This window comes from Mus caroli, unplaced genomic scaffold (genome assembly GCF_978045245.1).
Source record: "Mus caroli unplaced genomic scaffold, Mus_caroli_1 scaffold_18, whole genome shotgun sequence".
NCBI classification, from domain to species: domain Eukaryota; kingdom Metazoa; phylum Chordata; class Mammalia; order Rodentia; family Muridae; genus Mus; species Mus caroli.
In genome coordinates this window covers 37,282,592-37,309,676 of record NW_028227273.1, presented here as the reverse complement: position 1 = coordinate 37,309,676, position 27,085 = coordinate 37,282,592, and positions in this window count along the sequence as shown.

Below are 27,085 nucleotides of genomic sequence, written 5' to 3'. Positions count from 1 at the left end.
AATTATTTTGCAGGGCTATCAATGTCTAAATAGTTTTTGAAAAAAAAACTAATAAAGGTATTTACGCAGAAAAACAAACAAACAAGCAAACAAAAAACAAAAAAATAATTGGCAGTAGTATATCTTGTTAAGGGTCCACAGCATCAGTAGCCAAGGGTAGATAGTTAAATGTACAGAACCAGGCATTATTTCTCTCCTTTTAAATGAGCCTTTAGACTAGTTATAATACTGTTGTGTCCCTCTGAGATATGGATGTCATTATTTCGTTTTTAGGGATATCTTAATAAACTGACTATTGTTGAGGCTTATTAGGTTTCACAGATGGTAGGACTATTAATTAGTTTTCTCCTTTTGCAGGTTGCATAACACTTTCTGCTATTTTAAAAGCAAGTCCTCTCAGAAGACATTTTCATGTCAGAATCAGTTCAAAGACTACCTGACAAGTGGCACATCAGAATATTAAAACACTTTTGTACAGCAAAGGAAAACAAAATCAATCTCATGAAAGAAAGCCCATGGATTAGTCCAGTGAGGATGTGGGAAAAGTGGAACACTCCTTAACAATTAGTGGGGTTGAAAACTGGTGTAGCCACCATGGAAATCAGAGTAGAGTTCCCTCAAAAAAGCTAAAAATAAATCTATAATATGATCAAACTGCACCACTCCTTGTCTTATTCCGAGTAGAATTTATTTCTGTTTCACAGATATAAGCTTGATCATGTGGATTGTTGCTCTATTCATAGTATTTAGGAAAGGAATGCTCCAACTGATGAATGGGTAAGGAAAATGTGGTACATATACACTAAGGAATGCTATGTGAGTATAAAGAAAACTGAAATCATGAACTTTGAATGTAAACTAAAGGAACTAGAAAAGATCACTGAGTGAAATGACATAGAAACATAAAGTCAAAATTCACTTTTCTCTCATTTTTGTTTCTTCATTCCAAACCTTCAGATGTTACTACTTTATATAACTTAGAGTAACTATAAAAATAAATAAAGAAAATAACATAGTGAGTATGAAGGGGCACTAAAGAAGGGAGTATCAGAATACAATTGATATTAAAGAGAAATGTGACACATGGGGCTTTTAACTGGAGAGGAAGAATGAAGAAAATACAGATAGGATGGGAGGCAGGAGGAACAGATAACACTAAGAATGTTAGAAATATAGGGAATCATATATTTTATATTTAGATAAAAGTACATGTAATATATTTAAGTACTTGTGCATATACATATATAGATATAGATGTATAGATATATAGTTTAAATGAAGTTAGCACTGGATGATAACACTCCTATCAAGAGTCAGACTATTTTACAAAACCCTCAGTATAAAGATATGAGAAATATCCTCAGAAGATGCTGATCAGGATATTCCAAGAGGTTAAAAACAATATATAAAGGTAAGTCTCTATTGCTGAAGAACTATGTGTTTGGACATAGGATTGGTAGAATTCAAGCTTCAATTTTTAAAATTTTTTGAGTTTTCTCATATCTTTCTTTTATTGAAAATAGAATTTTTATACAATATATTCTGATTATGGTTCTTCCTGCTACTTCTTCAAAAATTTTGACATCATGAAATTCACACACGCCCTTCCAGTCCGACCAGCACCGCAGTAGCTAGGGCACAGAGTTGGCTGACACCTGCCAGCTACCCACGACACCCGCCACAGGACCTTAAGACTTCTGGTGAATGGAACACAGCGTCTGCTCCAATCCAATCGTGCGGGACCTGAGACTGCATTAGTTAGGGAACCAGAAAACCCGGCCTGAGTAGGGGCACAAGCCCCTTCCTGTCTGACCAGCACCGGGGTAGCTAGGGCACAGAGTCGGCTAACACCCGAAAGCTACTCACAACACCAGCCACAGGATCTTAAGACTTCAGGTAATACGGCCACCCTCCCAGCCAGAGGACAGGTCCAGGCCGGCCCGGGAGCCCTTTGCCTCAGGATCAGCGGAAGCAATCTTGGTTCCGGGACTATGCTGAACTTAGTCTGCACAGGTGAGAGTGTGCACCACAGAAGCTGACAGCTTCTGGGAAAGGTGGGAACCACAGAGCTACTCAGGCAGCACCCTTTTTGGGCCCCAGACATCCGGCCACCTTTCTGGCCAGAGGACAGGTGTCCACCCTGCCCAGGAGGCTTTTGCCTCTAGATTGGCAGTAGCCATCTTGGTTCCGGGATGCCACCGAACATAGTCTGCACAGGTGAGAGTGTGCACCACAGAAGCTGACCTGCCAAAGCAACACAGCATCTGGGAAAGGTCCTGTTTTGGGCCTTCTTCTTTGGCCAGGAGGAGATCCAAACACCAGATATCTGTGCACCTTCCCTGTAAGAGGAGAGCTTGCCTGCAGAGAGTTCTCTGACCACTGAAACTCAGAGGAGAGAGCCTGTCTCCCAGGTCTGCTGATAGAGGCTAACAGAATCACCAGAAGAAAAATCCCTCAATAGACAACTATAACAACTAATTCCAGAGATTACCAGATGGTGAAAGGTAAACGTAATAATCTTACTAACAGAAACCAAGACCACTCACCATCATCAGAACGCAGCACTCCCACTTCGCCCAGTCCAGGGCACCCCAACACACCGGAAAATCTAGACCCGTATCTAAAAGCATATCTCATGATGATGGTAGAGGACATCAAGAAGGACTTTAATAACACGCTTAAAGAAATACAGGAGAACACTGCTAAACAGGTAGAAGACATTAAAGAGGAAGCACAAAAATCCCTTAAAGAATTGCAGGAGAACACTGCTAAACAGGTAGAAGACATTAAAGAGGAAGCACAAAAATCCCTTAAAGAATTGCAGGAGAACACTGCTAAACAGGTAGAAGACATTAAAGAGGAAGCACAAAAATCCCTTAAAGAATTGCAGGAAAACCAGACCAAACAGGTGATGGAATTGAATAAAACCATCCAAGACCTAAAAAGGGAAGTAGAGACAATGAAGAAAACCCAAATTGAGGCAACGCTGGAGATAGAAACCCTAGGAAAGAAATCTGGATCCATAGATGCGAGCATCAGCAACAGAATACAAGAGATGGAAGAGAGAATCTCAGGTGCAGAAGATTCCATAGAGAACATCGGCACAACAATCAAAGAAAATACAAAATGCAAAAAGATCCTAACTCAAAACATCCAGGAAATCCAGGACACAATGAGAAGACCAAACCTACGGTTAAAAGGAGTAGATGAGAATGAAGATTTTTCAACTCAAAGGACCGGCAAATATCTTCAACAAAATTGTAGAAGAAAACTTTCCAAACCTAAAGAAAGAGATGCTCATGAACATACAAGAAGCCTTCAGAACTCCAAAGAGACTGGACCAGAAAAGAAATTCCTCCCGACACATAATAATCAGAACAACAAATGCACTAAATAAAGATAGAATACTAAAAGCAGTAAGGGAAAAAGGTCAAGTGACATACAAAGGCAAGCCTATCAGAATTACAGCAGATTTATCACCAGAGACTATGAAAGCCAGAAGGGCCTGGGCAGATGTTATACAGAAACTAAGAGAACACAAATTCTAGCCCAGGCTACTATACCCAGCCAAACTCTCAATTAACATAGATGGAGAAACCAAAGTATTCCATGACAAAACCAAATTCACACATTATCTTTCCAAGAAACCAACCCCTTAAAAGGATAATAACAGAAAAAAAACCAATACAAGGAAACCACGTCCTAAAAAAAGCAAGAAGGTAATCCCTCAACAAACCTAAAAGAAGACAGCCACAAGGACAGAATGCCAACACTAACAACAAAAATAAAAGGAAGCAACAATTACTTTTCCTTAATATCTCTTAATATCAATGGACTCAACTCCCCAATAAAAAGACATAGACTAACAGACTGGCTACAGAAACAGGACCCAACATTTTGCTGCTTACAGGAAACTCATCTCAGAGAAAAAGATAGATACTACCTCAGAATGAAAGGCTGGAAAACAATTTTCCAAGAAAATGTTATGAAGAAACAAGCTGGAGTAGCCATTCTAATATCTAATAAAATTGACTTCCAACCCAAAGTCATCAAAAAAGACAAGGAGAGGCACTTCCTATTCATCAAAGGTAAAATCCTCCAAGAGGAACTATCAATTCTGAATATCTATGCTCCAAATACAAGAGCAGGCACATTCATTAAAGATACTTTAGTAAAGCTCAAAGCACACATTGCACCTCACACAATAATAGTGAGAGACTTCAACACACCACTTTCACCAATGGACAGACCATGGAAGCAGAAACTAAACAGGGACACAGTGAAACTAACAGAGGTTATGAAACAAATGGATTTGACAGATATCTACAGAACATTTTATCCTAAAACAAAAGGATATACCTTTTTCTCAGCACCTCATGGTACCTTCTCCAAAATTGACCACATAATTGGTCACAAAACAAGCCTCAACATATACAAAAATATTGAAATTGTCCCATGCATCCTATCAGATCACCATGGACTAAGGCTGATCTTCAATAACAAAATAAATAATAGAAAGCCAACACACACGTGGAAACTAAACAACACTCTTCTCAATTATACCTTGGTCAAGGAAGGAATAAAGAAATTAAGGACTTTTTGGAGTTTAATGAAAATGAAGCCACAACATACCCAAACTTATGGGACACAATGAAAGTATTTCTAAGAGGAAAACTCATAGCTCTGAGTGCCTCCAAAAACAAACTAGAGAGAGCACACATTAGCAGCTTGACAACACACCTAAAAGCCCTAGAACAAAAGGAAGCAAATTTACCAATGAGGAGTAGACGGCAGGAAATAATCAACTCAGGGGTGAAATCAACCAAGTGGAAATAAGAAGAACTATTCAATGAATCAACCAATCGAGGAGCTGGTTCTTTGAAAAAATCAACAAGATAGATAAACCCTTAGCTAGACTCAGTAGAGGGCACAGGGAAAATATTCTAATTAACAAAATCAGAAATGAAAAGGGAGACATAACAACAGATCCTGAAGAAATCCAAAACAACATCAGATCCTTCTACAAAAGGCTGTACTCAACAAAACTGGAGAACCTGGATGAAATGGACAACTTTCTAGACAGATACCAGGTACCAAAGTTAACTCAAGATCAGGTTAATGATCTAAAGAGTCTCATATCCTCTAAAGAAATAGAAGCAGTCATTAATAGTTTCCCAAGCAAAAAAAAAAAAACCCAGGACCAGATGGGATTAGAGTTCTAACAGACCTTCAAAGAAGATCTAATCCCAGTTCTTCACAAACTATTCCACAAAATAGAAACAGAAGGTACTCTACCCAACTCATTCTATGAAGCCACAATTACTCTGATACCTAAACCACAAAAAGACCCAACAAAGATAGAGAACTTCAGACCAATTTCCCTTATGAATATTGATGCAAAAATCCTCAATAAAGTTCTCGCTAACCGAATCCAAGAACACATCAAAACAATAATCCATCCTGACCAAGTAGGTTTCATCCCAGGGATGCAAGGATGGTTCAATATATGGAAATCCATCAACGTAATCCAGTATAGAAACAAACTCAAAGACAAAAACCCATGATCATCTCGTTAGATGCTGAGAAAGCCTTTGAAAAAACCCAACACCCATTCATGATAAAAGTCTTGGAAAGATCAGGAATTCAAGACCCATACCTAACCATGATAAAAGCAATCTACAGCAAACCAGTAGCCAACATCAAGTTAAATGGTGAGAAGCTGGAAGAAATCCCACTAAAATCAGGGACTAGACAAGGCTATCCACTCTCTCCCTACCTATTCAACATTGTACTTGAATTCCTAGCCAGAGCAATTAGACAACAAAAGGAGATCAAGGGGATACAAATTGGGAAAGAAGAAGTCAAAATATCACTCTTTGCAGATGATATGATAGTATATATAAGTGACCCTAAAAATTACACCAGAGAACTCCTAAGCCTCATAAACAACTTCAATGAAGTAGCTGGATATAAAATTAACTCAAACAAGCCAATGGCCTTTCTGTACACAAAGGATAAACAGGCTGAGATAGAAATTAGGGAAACAACACCCTTCTCAATAGTCACAAAAATATAAAATACCTTGGCGTGACTCTAACTAAGGAAGCAAAAGATCTGTATGACAAGAACTTCAAGTCTCTGAAGAAAGAAATTAAAGAAGATCTCAGAAGATGGAAAGGTCTCCCATGCTCATGGATTGGCAGGATCAACATTGCAAAAATGGCTATCTTGCCAAAAGCAATCTACAGATTCAATGCAATCCCCATCAAAATTCCAACTTAATTCTTCAACGAATTAGAAGGGGCAATTTGCAAACTCATCTGGAACAACAAAATCCTAGGATAGCAAAAACTCTTCTCAAGGATAAAAGAACCTCTGGTGGAATCACCAAGCCTGACCTAAAGCTGTACTACAGAGCAATTGTGATAAAAACTGCATGGTAGTGGTATAACAACAGACAAATAGACCAATAGAACAGAATTGAAGACCCTGAGATGAACCCACACATCTATGGTCACTTGATCTTTGACAAGGGAGCAAAAACCATCCAGTGGAAAAAAGACAGCATTTTCAACAAATGGTGCTGGCACAACTGGCAGTTATCTTGTAGAAGAATGCGAATTGATCCATTCCTATCTCCTTGTACTAAGGTCAAATCTAAGTGGATTAAGGAACTCCACATAAACCAGAGACATTGAAACTTATAGAGGAGAAAGTAGGGAAAAGCCTCGAAGATATGGGTACAGGGGAAAAATTCCTGAATAGAACAACAAAGGCTTGTGCTGTAAGATCGAGAATCAATAAATGGGACCTCATAAAGTTGCAAAGCTTCTGCAAGGCGCAAGACACCGTCAATAAGACAAAACGACCACCAACAGATTGGGAAAGGATCTTTACCTATCCTAAATCAGATAGGGGACTAATAACCAATATATATGAAGAACTCAAGAAGGTGGACTCCAGAAAATCAAATAACCCCATTAAAAATGGGGCTCAGAACTGAACAAAGAATTCTCACCTGAGGAATATCGAATGGCAGAGAAGCACCTGAAAAAATGTTCAACATCCTTAATCATCAGGGAAATGCAAATCAAAACAACCCTGAGATTCCACCTCACACCAGTCAGAATGGCTAACATCAAAAATTCTTGTGACAGCAGATGCTGGCAAGTATGTGGTAAAGAGGAAAACTCCTTCATTGTTGGTGGGATTGCAAGCTTTTACAACCACTCTGGAAATCAGTTTGGCGGTTCCTCAGAAAATTGGACATAATACTACCAGAGATTCCAGCAATATCTCTCCTGTGCATATATCCAGAAGATGTTCCAACCGGTAAGAAGGACACATGCTCCACTATGTTCATAGTAGCCTTATTTATAATAGCCATAAGCTGGAAAGAACCCAGATGCCCCTCAACAGAGGAATGGATACAGAAAATGTGGTACATTTACACAATAGAGTACTACTCAGCTATTAAAAGGAATGAATTTATGAAATTCCTAGGCAAATGGATAATCCTGGAGGGCATCATCCTGAGTGATGTAACACAATCACAATGGAACCCACACAATATGTACTCACTGATAAGTGGATATTAGCCCAAAAACTTAGGATACCCAAGATATAAGATACAATTTGTTAAACGCATGAAACTCAAGAAGAATGAAGACCAAATTGTGGACACTGTACCCCTTCTTAGAATTGGGAACAAAACACCCATGGAAAGAGTTACAGAGATAACGTTTGGAGCTGTGATGAAAGGATGGTCCATCTAAAGACTGCCATATCCAGGGATCCATCCCATAATCAGCTTCCAAATGCTGACACCATTGCATACCCTATCAAGATTTTGCTGAAAGGACCCAGATATAGCTGTCTCTTGTGAGACTATGCTGGGGCCTAGCAAACACAGTAGTGGATGCTCACAGTCAGGGAGTGGATGGATCACAGAACCCCCAATGGAGGAGCTAGAGAAAGTACCCAAGGAGCTAAAGGGATCTGCAACCCTATAGGTGGAACAGCATTATGAACTAACCAGTACCCCAGAGCTCTTGACTCTAGCTGCATATGTATCAAAAGATGGCCTAGTCGGCCATCACTGGAAAGAGAGGCCAATTGGACTTGCAAACTTTATATGCCCCAGTACAGGGGAACACCAGGGCCAAAAAGTGGGAGTGGGTGATTAGGGGAGTGGGCGGGGGTGTGTAGTGTATTGGGGACTTTTTGGATAGTATTGGAAATGTAAATGAGGAAAATATCTAATAAAAAAAGGTGTCAAAAAAGATACAGTATACATAAACATGATAATTTCAAAGAATAAAAAGTATACTTATAATTTAATACAATTATAAGAAATCAGAAATTAAAAAAAAGAAATTCACATACAAATGTGTCAAGGTAGAAGAAAATCAGCTTGAGTGAGGCAACACAAATAAATATGGCCCACATTCACTTATATTTGGGTGTTAGCAGTTAAGACATTGATAAGAAAGCTATAGTCTACACAGCAACATAGGTTATGTATAGAATAAGGGATCAGGAAGAACCAGGGAGAGGATGGACAACCTTAGGAAAGGGAAATGGATGGATAGGGATGGAGGACAATAAAAGTAGAGTCAAACACAGAGAAGTAAGGAAGATGGGGTGAAGTATGGAATAATGAAAGGTAGAGACAAAATTCAGGGATATACAGGAGTTTTATTGAAACCTAATACTATAGAATATTCCTACATTTTATACATATATCAATGTGATCTAGATGAATTGTCAATTTACAGGAAAATCATATTCCCAAGTGTACACCTTTCATGATCAAATGAAGGTTCCATTACTGGGAATTGGTTACATCTAGTCGAGGTCTTGGTCAAAGGCATGCCATGGAAACTCCCAAATATTCAGACTATTTCTAAGTGTAACCATTGCTCTAAAAAATGACAACAAGGAATACATTGCTAAATGCATCTACAAAACAAATGGAATATAGAGAAGTTGAGCTGGTGCCCACATCGAGCCTTTATCCCTACATACTAGCATCTTTGGAACAGAAAGCTAGTCTGCATGCTACCAAAAGAGAAAAGTAAGAACAAGCCAGCAACAAAACCTTTGATTTAAAATGGTGAAATGCCTTCAAAATATACTAGGGCAATGGTGTTATAAAGCTTGTGGGAATAAACAATAAATATCTAATATCAGTTAAGGGTACCTCTGTGAGATTGACCCCAAACCCCTTGCTGCACATGTAGCCTGAAACCTGGGACTAGATAGCTCAGGGACTTAGGACAATATCAATTTTTTTCTTTTTTGCTAAATGCATGTAGCTATAAAATGCACCCAATTACATTCTGCAATACTTTTGGATAAATGTCTTGTTCCTCAGAGAAACTTCTTCCTGCAACAAATGAGATTAATTATAGAGACCCCAAGAGAAACCATGGAATACTCACACTTAAATTGGATCTGTCAACCAATCTATTTGCTTAGGGCTCAGGGAATTCCGGGGAAAAGTAAGAAGAAAGAGTGTAAGAGCCATAGGGGCCTGAGGACACCAAAAAATCAAGTCCTTCTAGGTACAAGAAGATTGAAGCATATATAAACTCACAGATACTGAGGCAGCATGCATAGTGTTTATATATATCAGCACAAGGAAGTTCCTAGAGTAGAAAGGAGATGTGTACACATGCTTAATCCTTAATGGAAACCAGCTCTAATTGACAGTCACTTGCAAATGAAAAAATGTGTTTCCCCTATGGAGTTTTATTTGGGAAACAAATCACTGTAAAGTGTAGGTCTCCTGTCCAGTAGTAGATGGCCAACACAAAAGAGCTCAATAGCATCATGGAAGGTATTTTTCTCATGATATTGACCCCCGAAGGGAGACCCTCACTCAAGTCTCGGGATCCGGCGCGAACCCAAAAAGAGACGTAGAGACCAGAATATCGTGCACACAAAGCAGCTTTAATGAAGCGGGGAAAGTACCAGCGCACTGGGGCCGAGACCCATACACCTCAGCATAGGGTAGAGGAGTCTCGACCCCGAGTGGGATTTCTTCAGGGCTTTTAAAGGAAAAAACCACAAGCAAGGGGGAATAAGGAGGAAGTAGGGGAGTTCCACTCTATTTTTACTTGGTTAACCATCTGCAAAGTGGGCAGGCATACTGGGGTCATGTCCTATATCTGGCTGCCTGCCTGGCCCGTTAGAACGTTTGTGGTTGTTCCAGGAAATGTTTTTCTCCATTTTTATTTTTGACTGCCAGTTGGCCCAGCACCTGGTCTAGGGGTAAAAAGTTCACGTTCCCACAGTACCCAATGTTATTTTTATCTTTACATTCCCCACTTCTTCTTGTAGATAGCTCTAATCTTAGAGCCCTTGTTCAACTTCTTGAAGGGTTCTGTATTGTTGTCTGAGGACCATTACCTGTACTGCACTAACTCTTTCTTTTACAAACTCAGCTAATTTATTAATAATGCAGGGCCCGAAAGTCAAGATTAGAACGATAACAAGGAGGGGGCCGGCTACGGCAGACAGTAGAGTGGTGTACCAGGGGGATTTATTATACCAACTCTCGAACCAGCCCTGGCTGCTCTCTCTCTCTCTCTTTTTCTAGCATTTAGGCGTTCTCTTAACTTGGCCATAGAATCTTTAATCACCCCCGAATGGTCTACATAAAAACAACATTCTTCTTTTAGGGCTGCACATAACCCTCCTTCTTTTAAAAACAGCAAATCTAACCCCCTTCTATTCTGCATCACAACTTCGGACAGCGAGGTTAGTGATTCTTCTAATTTCGTAACTGTTTGTTCTAGCGCACCCAGATCGGTGTTCATTGCTGCTCTAAGTTCTTCATAATACATGGGCTGTTGGATCAGGACAGTTGTACCAGTCCCTATCCCTGCTGCCATTCCAATGCCTAATATTACTGCCAGGGTCAAGGTCACAGGTTCACGCTTATGCCGGGTGCAGTGGTCAAACTCATCAAGAAAAGAACTATCATCATGATAAATAATTCTGGGGACTAACTGTACTAACACACAATAATCGGAGGAGGCATTAAATACTGCCATGTGCAAACAAGGGGTTAAACCGGATCCGCAAGCCCACCAGGTGTTAGGAGGGGGCACAATATAGCTACCTGAATTGTTGGAGGGGTTAGCTATTGTTTTATTGCAGAGAGACCGATGGCTAGCGGGTACCTGTCCTAGGCACACACCGGACCCTGACACAGCCGAAAGAGTCAACTTTCGCTGATTTCCCCATGGACATTGAGAATGATCGTTGGTAGTACTGTAATTTCCTCTCTGTGCTATACCTTCATAATAAGGAGGACTGGCAGCAAAACACATCGAACAGGATTGGGTGACAGAGGGGTCAGTCCGGTTTAACGCTAAAAAAGCTCCATCCAAAAGGCCAAAGAGCCGATCGGAAATTGGTGGGATAGGAGAAGGAGAAAGCAAGGCCTTGGGGGTCGGGTTAGATCGGGGGCGTGGGTTAGACGGTTTGGGGGGTGGTAACCGTTGGCCGAGTACAGGGTTGGGTCCCACCACCTGAGGGGGCAGTTCCTCTACCCTTAGACGGATCCCAAAGGTGAGCCCGGGGTCATGCCCAGATATGTATAAACGCAGGCCCCAGCTATGGCCTGAAATCCAGGAGGTGACCTTTTTTCCCGGATATGTAAATCATATAGCAAGGGGGTTACACCAGCCATTATTTTTGCAGACCTCTTTGGCCTGTGGGGATGACGAGTTGTTGTCTACTGAGATATAGTCCCAAGAGGAGATTGGATTCCAGGCTGCTCGGCCAGTTGTTTCACATCCCCACGAGGCACAATAATATACATCTGGACCTCCGCATGATCGGGCCCACTTGGGGCGATGTGACCCAGGACAAACATAGAACCCTTCTCTCGGATTGTGGGTCACCTGGGCTAGTTTCATTCTGTTCCAGGCAGTATTGCACCGGGGAGTACGGGAAGTCAGGGGCTCATCACAGTCTCTAGCGCAACCCGGTGTGGTCCCCTTATTTCCTGAGCAACAAGGGGGTCCCGGGGGAGGAGAGTGCGGAGGGTGGTTATCTAGCCCCCAGTGAGCCTGGCCATGTAATGCCAGCATGCAAAGGTCTGGCGTGAGGTCGGGCCACCAAGTCCACAAAGGATGGGTGCCAGTTACTGACCACACAGTTTCTTTTTCTTCATTTACTATTTCCCATGTCAGCTTTTGAGGCTGATGGGGGTTCTGGACTGGGGCTGCGCTGGAGGCGCAGCTTAAGAGGATTACCAGTAGGCACCACAGTCCATTTATCTGTTTGGCTGTCTTCATCTTGAGCAGGGGCTCTCTTGATATGCGAGGCGTGTATCCAGGCTGCTATTCCGTCTACTTTTACTGCGGTGGGAGTTGTCAATAACACCAGGTAGGGCCCCTTCCACCGAGGCTCAAGGCTGCCGGCTCGATGTCGTCTGACCAGGACGCGATCACCAACCTGGAACCCGTGGGGCACTGCGGTGGTCCCTGGGGCATAGGCTTCTTTGATCTGGTCCCAGATCTGGTTCCTGATCACCTCTAGAGCCTTTAAATGAGCAAGCAAAACGGAAGGTAAGGTAGAGCCTGTATCGGGAACCAATGTCCCGCCAGTCTCTGTCAAGGGGGGCGGTCCCCCGTAAAGAATCTCAAAAGGGGTGAGTTCGAAGCGTCCAGGTGTGCTTCGGACCCGGAGGAGGGCAAAGGGAAGGAGGGCCACCCAGTCTTTTCCGCCGGTCTCGATGGCCAATTTTGTCAAGGTCTCTTTGATGGTCCTATTCATTCTTTCTACCTGTCCTGAACTTTGTGGGTGGTATGCACAATGTAATTTCCAATTGACGCCCAACTGTGTGGCCAGCCCCTGACTTACCTGGGCAACGAAGGCAGGTCCATTGTCAGACCCTATTACCTTAGGTACTCCAAATCGGGGCAGGATTTCTTCTAGGATCTTCTTTGCCACTATTTGAGCAGTTTCTGATTTGGTGGGAAAAGCTTCAACCCATCCTGAAAAAGTGTCTATAAATACCAGCAGATACTTGTTGCCGTACATCCCTGGTTTAATTTCAGTAAAGTCTACTTCCCAATATACTCCTGGACGGTCTCCTCGCTGTCTCTTTCCTGGTTCTGTATATGATTTTGTAGCATTAGTAAAAGCACAAGCCCGACATCTACTGACCACTTTTTGTGCGACCTTTTTTAGCTCTGGGATCTGAAATCTAGAGTTACCCTGTATTAACTTTATCATTTTGTCAGTCCCTAAATGGGTGAACTGATGTAATCCTTTTATAAATTCTTGGCCCTCTTCGGGGGTCAATTTAATTTTTCCTGGAAAGAAATAGGGAAGAGGATTACTTGTCCATAGTAATTCTTGGATGTCATACCTTTCAGGTTCCGGTGTAGGCGCTCCCTTTTTGGAACTAGTCTTTTCGATCAGGACCATTGCCCCCTGGGCTGCCTGTTTCGCAGCAGCATCAGCCATCCGATTCCCTTGAGCGGCCGGGTCTGTCCCCTTCTGATGCCCGGGGCAGTGTATAATAGCTACCTTTTTTGGTAAATGTATGGCCTCTAAGAGTGCCAGAATTTCTTCTTTGTTTTTAATATCTTTTCCTGCTGAGGTGAGTAGGCCTCTTTGCCTATATATGGCTCCATGGACATGGGCGGTGGCAAATGCATAGCGGCTGTCCTTATAGATGTTAACGGTCTTGCCTTCCGCTAGACGTAGGGCCTGTGTCAATGCTATAAGCTCAGCTTTTTGGGCTGAGGTGCCCTTCGGGAGGCCACTTGTCCAGATCGTCTGTTTCCCATCTACCACCGCCGCCCCCGCCTTTCTTTTTCCCTCCACCACAAAGCTGCTGCCATCAGTGTACCAGTTCGGTACCCCTGACCAGGGTCGATCGGACAAGTCTCTTCTTGTTCCAGTCTCTTCTGCTAAGATGTCGACACACCTGTGAACAGGAGCAGGGTCTCCCTCCAGTGGCAGAAGCATGGCGGGGTTTAAGATGGCGGGGGGCGCAAACGTTACCCGATCATGCAGCAACAGGCTTTGGTAATGGGTCATCCTAGCATTGGTCATCCATCGATCCGGGGGTTGTCTGATAATGCTCTCTAAAGCATGGGGGGCAACAATGGTCACATGCTGTCCCATGGTGAGCTTATCAGCGTCCTTGACGAGCAATGCTACCGCCGCTATGGCTTTTAAGCAAGTTGGCCATCCGCTAGCCACAGGGTCTAGCTTCTTTGACAAGTAGGCCACCGGTCGCTGCCACGGTCCTAGTTCCTGTGTCAAAACTCCCCGGGCCACTCCGGCCCGCTCGTCAACATACAGGGTGAAGGGCTTAGTTAAATCTGGCAGGGTCAGAGCCGGGGCCTCTAGGAGAGCCCTTTTGATAGTATCAAACGCCTTCTGGTGGTCTCCAGTCCAGACAAAGGGAAGTCCTTCTTTGGTCAATGGATATAGGGGGGCTGCCAAGGTTGCAAACCCAGGTATCCATAGTCTACAGAATCCCACCGTTCCCAAAAATTCACGTACCTGCCGCGGGGAGGTCGGGGTCGGGATCTGCATTACAGTCTTTTTCCGAGCTTCAGTAAGCCACCGTTTACCATCCCGGAGAATGTACCCCAGGTAGGTGACTTCAGTCTTGCATAGTTGGGCCTTTTTGGCCGAAACCCGGTACCCCAACTCACCTAATTCGGACAGGAGCTTTTTGGTCCCCTTTAGGCATGCCTCGCGGGTTCGAGCAGCGAGAAGTAGATCATCTACATACTGAAGAAGGGATACCTGGGGATTGTTGGCCCGGAAGGGTGCAAGATCTCGGTGGAGGGCTTCATCAAAAAGGGTGGGCGAATTTTTAAATCCTTGTGGCAGTCTGGTCCAGGTTAGTTGTCCTGTGTGTCCTCCTTCTGGGTCCCTCCACTCAAAGGCGAACAGTGGCTGGCTGCTGGGATGCAGCCGGAGGCAGAAGAAAGCATCTTTGAGATCCAGCACCGAGTACCAACTTCTTTCTGGTGGTAATGAACTCAACAAGTTATAAGGGTTAGGGACAGTAGGATGGATGTCCTGCACCCGTTTGTTAACTTCTCTTAGGTCTTGCACCAGTCGGTAATCGTTTGTCCCTGGCTTCCGGACCGGCAGAAGAGGAGTGTTCCACGGAGACTGGCAAGGGACCAGAATCCCCTGCCTTAACAGTCTTTGGATGTGAGGTCGAATGCCTTCTTTGGCTTCTTTGCTCATTGGGTATTGCCTGACCGAAACGGGAGTGGCCGCAGCTTTTAGCTCCACCACCACAGGCGGTATCTGTTTGGCCAGGCCCATTCCTGCCTGCTCGGCCCAGACCCCAGGGAAGGCAGTTAGCCATTCTGAGTCTGGTAAAGCTTTAATTTTTTGTTCATGTAAGCGGTACTCTTCTTCTAGATTTAGAACTAAACATGCCACAGGGCCTGGGTCATGCCCCCAAGTAACTTCTGGGCCATCAGGCGTAAACTGGACCAGGGCCTTGAGCTTGGTTAGTAGATCACGGCCCAAAAGGGGCGCCGGGCACTCGGGAATCACCAGAAAGGAGTGAGCTACTTGACTTTTTCCAACATTTAAAACTCTTTTGGTGGTCCAGGGGTACAATTTGCTGCCAGTGGCCCCCATTACTATTGTTCTTTTTTCTTTTAATTTTCCTAAAGGGTTAGTCAATACTGAATGTTCTGCTCCCGTGTTGATCAGAAAATTGACAGGTGTCCCCTCCACAGAGAGTGTTACCCTAGGCTCAGGGAGGGGGGCTGAGCCCCGACTTTCCTAGTCTTCTTCTTCTAAAGTTAGTACTTTGGGTTTCTTTGACTTCTTCTTTGGGCAATCTTTAGCCCAATGTCCTGTCTCCTTACAGTAGGCACACTGGTCTTTTCCAAGTGGGGCGCGCTGTCCTCCTTGTGGTCTTCTGGCCCTGTTGCCCAGGTACCCTGACTGTCCTCCCTTTCCTTCTCCTACTACTGCGGCCAAAATTCTAGTCAAATTTCTCTCTTGTCGGCGATCACGTCGGTTTTCTCTCTCCTCAGCCTCTTTTTTCTCTCTCTCCAGCTTCTCTTCCTCTGTCTCCCTCTTATGGTACACTTTTTTTGCCTCTTTTACCAGATCTTGTAAAGTATAATCCTGAAGGCCCTCAAGCCTCTGCAACTTCTTTTTAATGTCTGAGGCTGACTGGCCAATAAAGGCCATAGCTACTGCTGCCTGCTGTCCCTCTGACGAAGGGTCAAAGGGGGTGTACCTCCTATAGGCTTCCATTAGTCGTTCTAAGAAGACTGAGGGCGGTTCAGCAGGACCCTGAAGGACTTCTCTTACCTTGGCCAAATTAGTGGGCCGCCTTGCGGCTCCCTTGAGACCCGCCACTAGAGTCCGGCGGTAGATCAGGAGACGCTCCCTACCTTCTGCCATGTTGTAGTCCCAATTAGGGCGTGTCAAGGGAAAGGCCTCGTCAATGAGGTTGGGGAGGTTAGTGGGGGTCCCATCGTTCCCCAGGACGTTCTTTCTGGCTTCTAACAGGATCCTTTCATGTTCTTCCGTTGTAAAGAGGACCTGTAACAGTTGTTGGCAGTCGTCCCAGGTGGGCTGATGAGAGAACATCAGGGACTCTAAAAGACCTGTTAATCCTGCGGGGTTTTCGGAGAAAGGGGGGTGGTTAGTTTTTCAATTATAGAGATCTGAGGAAGAGAAAGGCCAGTATTGGAGAGGAACAAGCGCATTAGGATCAGCTGGGGCTGGTCCTCCCACATGCACCCGGAGGGGGAGCGCAACGTTGGAATCTGGCCCTGGGTCCCCCTCGGGGCTCCGACCCCGCTGGCTCCTGGTGCCTCCCGCCGGTCCCATGGCCCCAGTTCCAGCCCGTGGTTCCACTGGGGGAGCCGATTGCGGCGGAATCTGGGGTTGTGGGTACGGAGGGGGAAGGGTCTGAGAGTCCAGCCAGAGAGGGTCTTCAATCTGAGGATATATCTTTGATGGCGCTGAAGGAATCGAATGCGGCGAATCAGCGGGAGGTCCAGACTCCGCGACCGCCACAATAGCTCCTTTTGGTCCAGGAGTCCAGGGTTTGACCCAAGGGGGAGGAAATTGGACCAAGTTCTGCCAGGTAACTATGTGAGGTATCTGGTCCGGGTGGCCTCCCTGCTCCTGAAAAGTAATATTTCTAACAGCATAGATAAGAGACAGATTAAAAGCTCCTTCGGGGGGCCAGCCGACCCCAAAAGTCGGCCACTCAGAACTACAGAAGGTCTGCCACGGGCCCTTTTTAACCTCCATGGACTGATCGTGAGCCCTAGTCCTGACCTCTTTCCAATGATCCAAGGTGAGGGACAGCGGAGTTGAGGTGGACTGGCCCATATTGAATTCAAATTCAGTAATCAAGACTACAAGTACAGACACGAACGTAAGACAGAACAGAAACCAAAACCGGCATCGACCACGAGTCGACAAAAGGCACTGAAAAGACGCAGACGGCCGGGAGGTCGTCTGCGGAACCTGACGGCTGAGAAGAATTACTTCTTCTCGCCCTTCTTGGGGGTCCACCAGGCGTCCCTGGTCCTCCCCCGGTCCTCCTGGGACGTCTCCCAGGGTGATCGGACGGTAGACACCTGGATACGTCTATCCTTATCTATGCCGTACACTCCGTCCTGGAGCACGGCCTCTCTGAGCGCCCGCAGAAACCGAAAGTACGATCGCGCCGAACAAATGGAGACAACACCAAGACGCGGAAGACGGAAATTAATAAGCGACAGAACTTACCCCAGAAGGTGGTCTCGGTCTCCTGGGTGGTCGCGCAGATCCCGGACGAGCCCCCAAATGAAGGACCCCCGAAGGGAGACCCTCACTCAAGTCTCGGGATCCAGCGCGAACCCAAAAAGAGACGTAGAGACCAGAATATCGTGCACACAAAGCAGCTTTAATGAAGCGGGGAAAGTACCAGCGCACTGGGGCCGAGACCCATACACCTCAGCATAGGGTAGAGGAGTCTCGACCCCGAGTGGGATTTCTTCAGGGCTTTTAAAGGAAAAAACCACAAGCAAGGGGGAATAAGGAGGAAGTAGGGGAGTTCCACTCTATTTTTACTTGGTTAACCATCTGCAAAGTGGGCAGGCATACTGGGGTCATGTCCTATATCTGGCTGCCTGCCTGGCCCGTTAGAACGTTTGTGGTTGTTCCAGGAAATGTTTTTCTCCATTTTTATTTTTGACTGCCAGTTGGCCCAGCACCTGGTCTAGGGGTAAAAAGTTCACGTTCCCACAGTACCCAATGTTATTTTTATCTTTACAGAATCAATGGATTTAAAAAACCGTATCTATGCCATTTGTATAAATTATGACTTCTGGTTTTGTATTTTAAAGGATTTTTGTGAATGGGATGTCAAATGTGTGTGTCTTTGTGTTCTATACATTTCTTGTTCCTTTTCATGGTTTTTTGTTTTGTTTATTTTGTCACATTCTAGTTTGTTTTTTGTATTTTATTTTATTAGTATTCTTAAGATGCCTGTTTTGTTTTCTAATGAGAGACAGTAAATGGGTGGTTCATGATGGAAGTGGAGGTTAGGAGGAACTGGGTAGAGTCGGTAGATGAGAAACCATAATCAGATTACTGTATGAAAAATTTATTTTCAGTAAAAGAAATAAATTAATTAAAAATAAGTAAAAAGTGAAGATTAAATGAATGAATAAATGTATGACACTGCATTAAGAGGCAACAAACCTTCAAACATGAAGCTGGATTTGCATTTGTTGGGCATCCACAGCTGGACATGAGGCCTGTTATGATTTGTTATCCCATTGAGACTCCTTTGGATAACACTAGATTTTAATTTGCAAGTGCTTATCAATTAGAGATAGTTTCTGCGTTAAGGGTGGTAATATGCGTCCATTTTTTCCTATAAGTATTAGGACTCTATCCAGCACAGACTTGTGAAGGAACTGTGATTATCATCATTACAGTCTCTATGAGTTTGTATGTGTGTTGGATTTTCTATATTTTAGAAGGCATTGAGACATCCGGCACCCTCCCAGCCGGAGGACAGTGGTCCTGCCCTGCACGGGAGCCCTCTGCCTCAGGAGAAGGGAGCACCATCTTGGTTCCAGGACTGCGCCGAACTTAGGAACTTAGTCTGCACAGGTGAGAGTGTGCACCACAGAGGCAGACAGCTTCTGGGACAGGCAGGAGCCACAGAGCCGCTGAGGCAGCACCCTTTTGGGGCCGCAGACATCCGGCACCCTCCCAGTCGGAGGACAGTGGTCCCGCCCTGCACGGGAGTTCTCTGCCTCAGGAGCAGGGAGCGCCATCTTGGATCCGGGACTACGCCGAACTTAGGAACTTAGTCTGCACAGGTGAGAGTGTGCACCACAGAAGCTGACAGCTTCTGTGACCTGCCAAAGCAACACAGCACCTGGGAAAGGTCCTGTTTTGGGCCTTCTTCTTCAGCCAGGAGGAGGTCCAAACACCAGATATCTGTGCACCTTCCCTGTAAGAGGAGAGATTGTCAGCAGATAGTGCTCTAACCACTGAAACTCAGAGGAGAGAGCCTGTCTCCCAGGTCTGCTGATAGACGGTAATCAGAATCACCAGAAGAATAATCTCTAAACAGAGACAACTATATTGACTCCAGAGATTACCAGATGGCGAAAGGTAAACATAATAATCTTACTAACAGAAACCAAGACCACTCACCATCATCAGAACCCAGCACTCCCACTTCGCCCAGTCCAGGGCACCCCAACACACCTGAAAAGCTAGACCTGGATTTAAAAGCATATCTCATGATGATGGTAGAGGACAAAAGAAGAACTTTAATAACTCACTTAAAGAATTACAGGAGAACATTGCTAAAGAGTTACAAGTCCTTAAAGAAAAACAGGATAACACAATCCAACAGGTAGAAGTCCTTAAAGAAAAACAGGAAAAGACAACCAAACAGGTAGAAGTCCTTAAAGAAAAACAGGAAAACACATCGAAACAGATGATGGAAATGAACAAAACCATACTAGACCTAAAAAGGGAAGTAGACACAATAAAGAAAACCCAAAATGAGGCAACTCTGGAGATAGAAACCCTAGAAAAGAAATCTGGAACCATAGATGCGAGCATCAACAACAGAATACAAGAGATGAAAGAGAGAATCTCAGGTGCAGAAGATTCCATAGAGAACATCAGCACAACAATCAAAGAAAATACAAAATGCAAAAAGATCCTAACTCAAAACATCCAGGAAATCCAGGACACAATGAGAAGACCAAACCTATGGATAATAGGAGTGGATGAGAATGAAGATTTTCAACTCAAAGGACCAGCAAACATCTTTAACAAAATTATAGAAGAAAACTTCCCAAATATAAAGAAAGAGATGCCCATGAACATACAAGAAGCCTACAGAAATCCAAATAGACTGGAACAGAAAAGAAATACCTCCTGACACATAGTAATCAGAACAACAAATGCACTAAATAAAGATAGAATACTAAAAGCAGTAAGAGAAAAAGGTGAAGTAACATATAAAGGGAAGCCTATCAGAATTACACCAGATTTTTCATCAGAGACTATGAAAGCCAGAAGATCCTGGACAGATGTTATATAGACACTAAAAGAACACAAATTCCAGCCCAGGCTACTATACCCAGCCAAACTCTCAATTAACATAGATGGAGAAACCAAAGTGTTCCACGACAAAACCAAATTCACCCATTATCTCTCCACGAATCCAGCCCTTCAAAGGATAATAACAGAAAAAAACCAATACAAGGATGGGAACCACACCCTAGAAAAAACAAGGAGGTAATCCCTCAACAAACCTAAAAGAAGAGAGCCACAAGAACAGAATGCCAACTTTAACAACAAAAATAACAGGAACCAACAATTACTTTTACTTAATATCTCTTAATATCAATGGACTCAACTCCCCAATAAAAAGACATAGACTAACAAACTGGCTACACAAACGAGACCCAACATTTTGCTGCTTACAGGAAACTCATCTCAGAGAAAAAGATAGACACTACCTCAGATGAAAGCCTGGAAAACAATTTTCCAAGCAAATGGTATGAAGAAACAAGCTGGAGTAGCCATTCTAATATCTGATAAGATTGACTTCCAACCCAAAGTCATCAAAAAAGACAGGGAGGGGCACTTCATACTCATCAAAGGTAAAATCCTCCAAGAGGAACTATCAATTCTGAATATCTATGCTCCAAATACAAAGGCAGCCACATTCATTAAAGTAACTTTAGTAAATCTCAAAGCACACATTGCACCTCATACAATTATAGTGGGAGACATCAACACACCACTTTCACCAATGGACATATCATGGAAACAGAAACTAAACAGGGACACAGTGAAACTAACAGAAGTTATGAATCAAATGGATCTGGCAGATATCTACAGAACATTCTATCCTAAAACAAAAGGATATACCTTCTTCTCAGCACCTCATGGTACCTTCTCCAAAATTGACCACATAATTGGTCACAAAACAGGCCTCAACAGGTACAAAAATATTGAAATTGTCCCATGCATCCTATCAGATCACCACGGACTAAGGCTGATCTTCAATAACAAAATAAATAATAGAAAGCCAACATTCACGTGGAAACTGAACAACACTCTTCTCAATGATACCTTGGTCAAGGAAGGAATAAAGAAAGAAATTAAGGACTTTTTAGAGTTCAATGAAAATGAAGTCACAACATACCCAAACTTATGGGACACAATGAAAGCATTTCTAAGAGGAAAACTCATAGCTCTGAGTGCCTCCAAAAACAAACTAGAGAGAGCACACATTAGCAGCTTGACAACACACCTAAAAGCACTAGAACAAAAGGAAGCAAATTCACCCAAGAGGAGTAGACGGCAGGAAATAATCAAACTCAGGGGCGAAATCAACCAAGTGGAATCAAGAAAAACTATTCAAAGAATCAACCAATCAAGGAGCTGGTTCTTTGAGAAAATCAACAAGATAGATAAACCCTTAGCCAGACTCACTAGAGGGCACAGGGAAAGCATTCTAATTAACAAAATCAGAAATGAAAAAGGAGACATAACAACAGATCCTGAAGACATCCAAAACACCATCAGATCCTTCTACAAAAAGCTATACTCAACAAAACTGGAGAACCTGGATGAAATGGAGAAGATTCTAGACAGATACCAGGTACCAAAGTTGAATCAAGATCAGGTTAATGATCTAAACAGCCCTATATCCCCCAAAGAAATAGAAGCAGTCATTAATAGTTTCCCAACCAAAAAAGCTCAGGACCAGATGGGTTTAGTGCAGAGTTCTATCAGACCTACAAAGAAGATCTAATTCCAGTTCTTCACAAACTATTCCACAAAATAGAAACAGAAGGTACTCTACCCAACTCATTCTATGAAGCCAAAATTACTCTGATACCTAAACCACAAAAATACCCAACAAAGATAGAAAACTTCAGACCAATATCCCTTATGAATATTGATGCAAAAATTCTCAATAAAGTTCTTGCTTAGCAAATACAAGAACACATCAAAACAATCATCCATCCTGACCAAGTAGGTTTCATCCCAGGGATGCAGGGATGGTTCAATATACGGAAATCCATCAACGTAATCCAGTATATAAACAAACTCAAAGACAAAAACCACATGATCATCTCGTTAGATGCGGAAAAAGCATTTGACAAGATCCAACACCCATTCATGATAAAAGTCTTGGAAAGATCAGGAAATCAAGGCCCATACCTAAACATGATAAAAGCAATCTACAGCAAACCAGTAGCCAACATCAAAGTAAATGGTGAGAAGCTTGAAGCAATCCCTCTAAAATCAGGGACTAGACAAGGCTGTCCACTTTCTCCATACCTATTCAACATCGTACTTGAAGTCGTAGCCAGAGCAATTCGACAAAAAAAAGGAGATCAAAGGGATACAAATTGGAAAAGATGAAGTCAAAATATCACTTTTTGCAGATGATATGATAGTATATATAAGTGACGCTAAAAATTCCACCAGAGAACTCGTAAACCTGATAAACAGCTTCGGTGAAGTAGCTGGATATAAAATTAACTCAAACAAGTCAATGGCCTTTCTCTACACAAAGAATAAACAGGCTGAGAAGGAAATTAGGGAAACAACACCCTTCTCAATAGTCACAAATAATATAAAATATCTTGGCGTGACTCTAACTAAGGAAGTGAAAGATCTGTATAATAAAAACTTCAAGTCTCTGAAGAAAGAAATTATAGAAGATCTCAGAAGATGGAAAGATCTCCCATGCTCATGGATTGGCAGGATCAACATTGTAAAAATGGCTATCTTGCCAAAAGCAATCTACAGATTCAATGCAATCCCCATCAAAATTCCAACTCAATTCTTCAATGAATTAGAAAGTACAATCTGCAAATTCATCTGGAACAACAAAAAACCTAGGATAGCAAAAACTCTTCTCAAGTATAAAAGAACCTCTGGTGGAATCACCATGCCTGACCTAAAGCTTTACTACAGAGCAATTGTAATAAAAACTGCGTGGTACCTGTATAGTGACAGACAAGTAGACCAATGCAATAGAATTGAAGACCCAGAAATGAAGCCACACACCTATGGTTACTTGATCTTCGAAGAGGGAGCTAAAACCATCCAGTGGAAGAAAGACAGCATTTTCAACAAATGGTGCTGGCACAACTGGTTGTTATCATGTAGAAGAATGCAAATTGATCCATTCCTATCTCCTTGTACTTGAAGGTATGGGCACAGGGGAAAAATTCTTGAATAGAAGAGCAATGGCTTGTGCTGTAAGATCGAGAATTGACAAGTGGGACCTCATGAAACTGCAAAGCTTCTGCAAGGCAAAAGACACCATCAATAAGACAAAAAAACCACCAACGAATTGGGAAAGGATCTTTACCTATCCTAAATCAGATAAGGGACTAATATCCAATATATATAAAGAACTCAAGAAGGTGGACTCCAGAAAATCAAATAACCCCATTAAAAAATGGGGCTCAGAACTGAGCACAGAATTCTCACCTGAGGAATACCGAATGGCAGAGAAGCACTTGAAAAAATGTTCAACATCCTTAATCATCAGGGAAATGCAAATCAAAACAACCCTGAGATTCCACCTCACACCAGTCAGAATGGCTAAGATCAAAAATTCAGGTGACAGCAGATGCTGGCGAGGATGTGGAGAAAGAGGAACACTCCTCCATTGCTGGTGGGATTGCAAGGTTGTACAACCACTCTGGAAATCAGTCTGGCAGTTCCTCAGAAAATTGGACATAGTACTACCGGAGGATCCAGCAATACCTCTCCTGGGCATATATCCAGAAGATGTCCCAACCGGTAAGAAGGACACAGGGTCCACTATGTTCATAGCTGTCTTATTTATAATAGCCAGAAGCTGGAAAGAACCCAGATGCCCCTCTACAGAGGAATGGATACAGAAAATGTGGTACATTTACACAATAGAGTACTACTGAAGAAGTATTAAAAAAGTATAGCAAAGTAAAAACAAAATTCAAGGCTTTTGGGCGCAGGCTTGGGAGTGTAGACTTTGTGGCTTAGTGCTCCAGGTACTGGTCATAAAACAGATAGCGACATTCCTCCACCTACCCGCTTCCTGGGTTCAATTCAAAGAATGGCACCCTGACCATTACTGGAACCTGCAATGCAAATGTGCTATCTTTAGGGGCTCTTAGATTGTTAGGGGCTCTTAGAAACTGTCTTGAGAGATAACCTGACACTTGTGACTTTATACTTCCTTGTGACTCTTAACTGGTATTTTTGGTATTTTCCAACAACGCCTGCCCCACCTCCTTGAGTTGTGGTTTCTTCCTTTAAATACCCCCTTACTCAACTACTCGGGGCGCCATGGTCCTCTACCCCTGCGTGGTGTATGACCATGGGCCCGAGAACGCTCTCGAATAAAAATCCTCTTGCAATTGCAGCAAGATCGCTTCTTGTGTGATTTGGGGTGTCGCCTCTCCTGAGTCAGAACGTGAGGGAGTCCTCACGTTGTGGGTCTTTCATTTGGTGCATTGGCCGGGAAACGCGACCACCCCTCACACCCAAGAACCGACTTGGAGGTATGGGGATCCCCTCTTGTGTGTGTGCAGGCCGGTGTCTCTGTTTTGAGTGTCTGTTTTCTGAAACGAACATTGGAACATGTGCTTGTTGTGTTGGGTTGTTTGTGTCTTGTCCTATGTTTCTGAAGCATGGCGAAGTCTGAGTTCGGATCCATCTGAGTTTATTAAATTTGTGTCTTGGTTTTCGGGTTGCGAGATCGTGGGTTCGAGTCCCACCTCGTGCCTTGGTTTTACACCTGGCAGAGTGAGGAACAAGTGTGCTTCTCTGGTTTTGGTCGTCTAGGTAGAAATGGATGCTGGTGTTTGTAGACGATGGGGTGATGGGGTCTGAAATGCGCACGCGGTCGGTATTTGCAGCTGTCCTTTTGGGCCGTAAGGACCGGAGGACTGTGGTCGGCAGACGTGCTAGGAGGACCACAGGCTGTGGCCCTGGGGGACGCCCTGGGAGGTAAGGAGAGCCAGGGACGCCTGGCCGTCTCCAGATCGGTCAGAGGGACCGAGTTCTGTTGAAGCGGAAGCTTCCCCCTCCAAAATTGTCTAATTCTTTTGCCTGCTTGTAGAGGACAAGAAAGGGTCAAATGTGTCTGGATCTGTTGGTTTCTGTTTTATGTGTTTTTGTGTATGTGTTTAGAGCTATGTGAAAATCTAAAAAAGCAAAGGTAATTCTCATAGGTGCTTTATACCCTGACTAGAGATAGTTTACACCTGAGATGTGAGAGAATGGGTTTTGAAAAAAGCAGTACTCTCCGACTATCTGGGGATAATTTGGTAAAAAATAAAATAAAATAAACAGTATTAATTGGTCTTTGGGGCCCTGCACCTGTAGTTAGGAATCTAGTGTGGCTAGAGAAGTCCTGCTAGGAGCTGATTATAAATGCTGCTCTTATAGGGACCACCAGCTTCTCAAGTTCTTAAGTTCTATGGTAAGGGAACAAATGGCTGTTTTTCCTACAAAAATCTCTGTGCTTGTGATTATTGGATTCATCAGGTGACAAGGTGCTCCTCTCTTGAAATTACAGCTAGAAAAATTAAGAATTTTGTTTGGTTTAAATGAGCAAATGTATAAGGCCATTTCATTTTTGTTTTTAAATAGTTTCAAAAGTATAAATATGTTTTAATTCTTATCCTAGAAACCCGATTTGTAACAGATATATTGGTGGCTACACCTTCTTGTCTTTGTGTGCAGGAACGGACAGCCAAACTTTGTAGCAAGTAATGTGTTTAGAGTTCATTTAAAAAAAAATAGATTGTTTAAAATTTGGTTTTGCTTCTCAAAATTGTGGTTGTATGAAGCCTCCTGAGTGGCCTAGTCCACAACCTTCCCCTTATCCACAGCCTCAACCCCAGCCGCGGAGGGAACCCCAAACCCCTCGGGGTGTTGAGAGACGGACCGCTGCGGGTACATGGAGCTGCAGAGCACAGAGTCCGGGTGGACTCTGGTGGACCCGCTCAAACTTTAACCCTCCAGTACTGGTCATTTTCCTCTGTTGGTATTTATAACTGGAGAACTAACCACCCCCTTTCTCAGGATCCCCAATGCCTCACAGGGTTTGTAGAGTTCCTTATGTTCTCTCATCAGCCTACTTGAGATGATTGTCAACAGCTGTTGCAAATGCTCTTAACAACCGAAGATCGAGAGAGAATTCTGTTAGAGGCTAGAAAAATAGCCCGGGAGCCAATGGGCGGTCTACACAGCTACAAAATGAGATTGACATGGGATTCCTTTTGACTCGCCCCAGTTGCGACTGCGACATGGCTGAAGGTAAGGAGAGCTTGAAAATCTAATGCCAGGCTCTGGTCTCCAACGTGCCTCGAGACAGGCCCACTAATTTGGCTAAGGTAAGAGGTAATGCAGGGGCTGATCGAACCTCCCTCAATGTTCCTTGAAAGGCTTATGGAAGCCTTCAGGCGGTTCACTCCCTTTGATCTTACCTAGGAAGAAACTTCAGAGATTAGAAGGTGTATTATGAGAGGGAGACAGTTATGTGATTAGTGAAAGAGGCAGA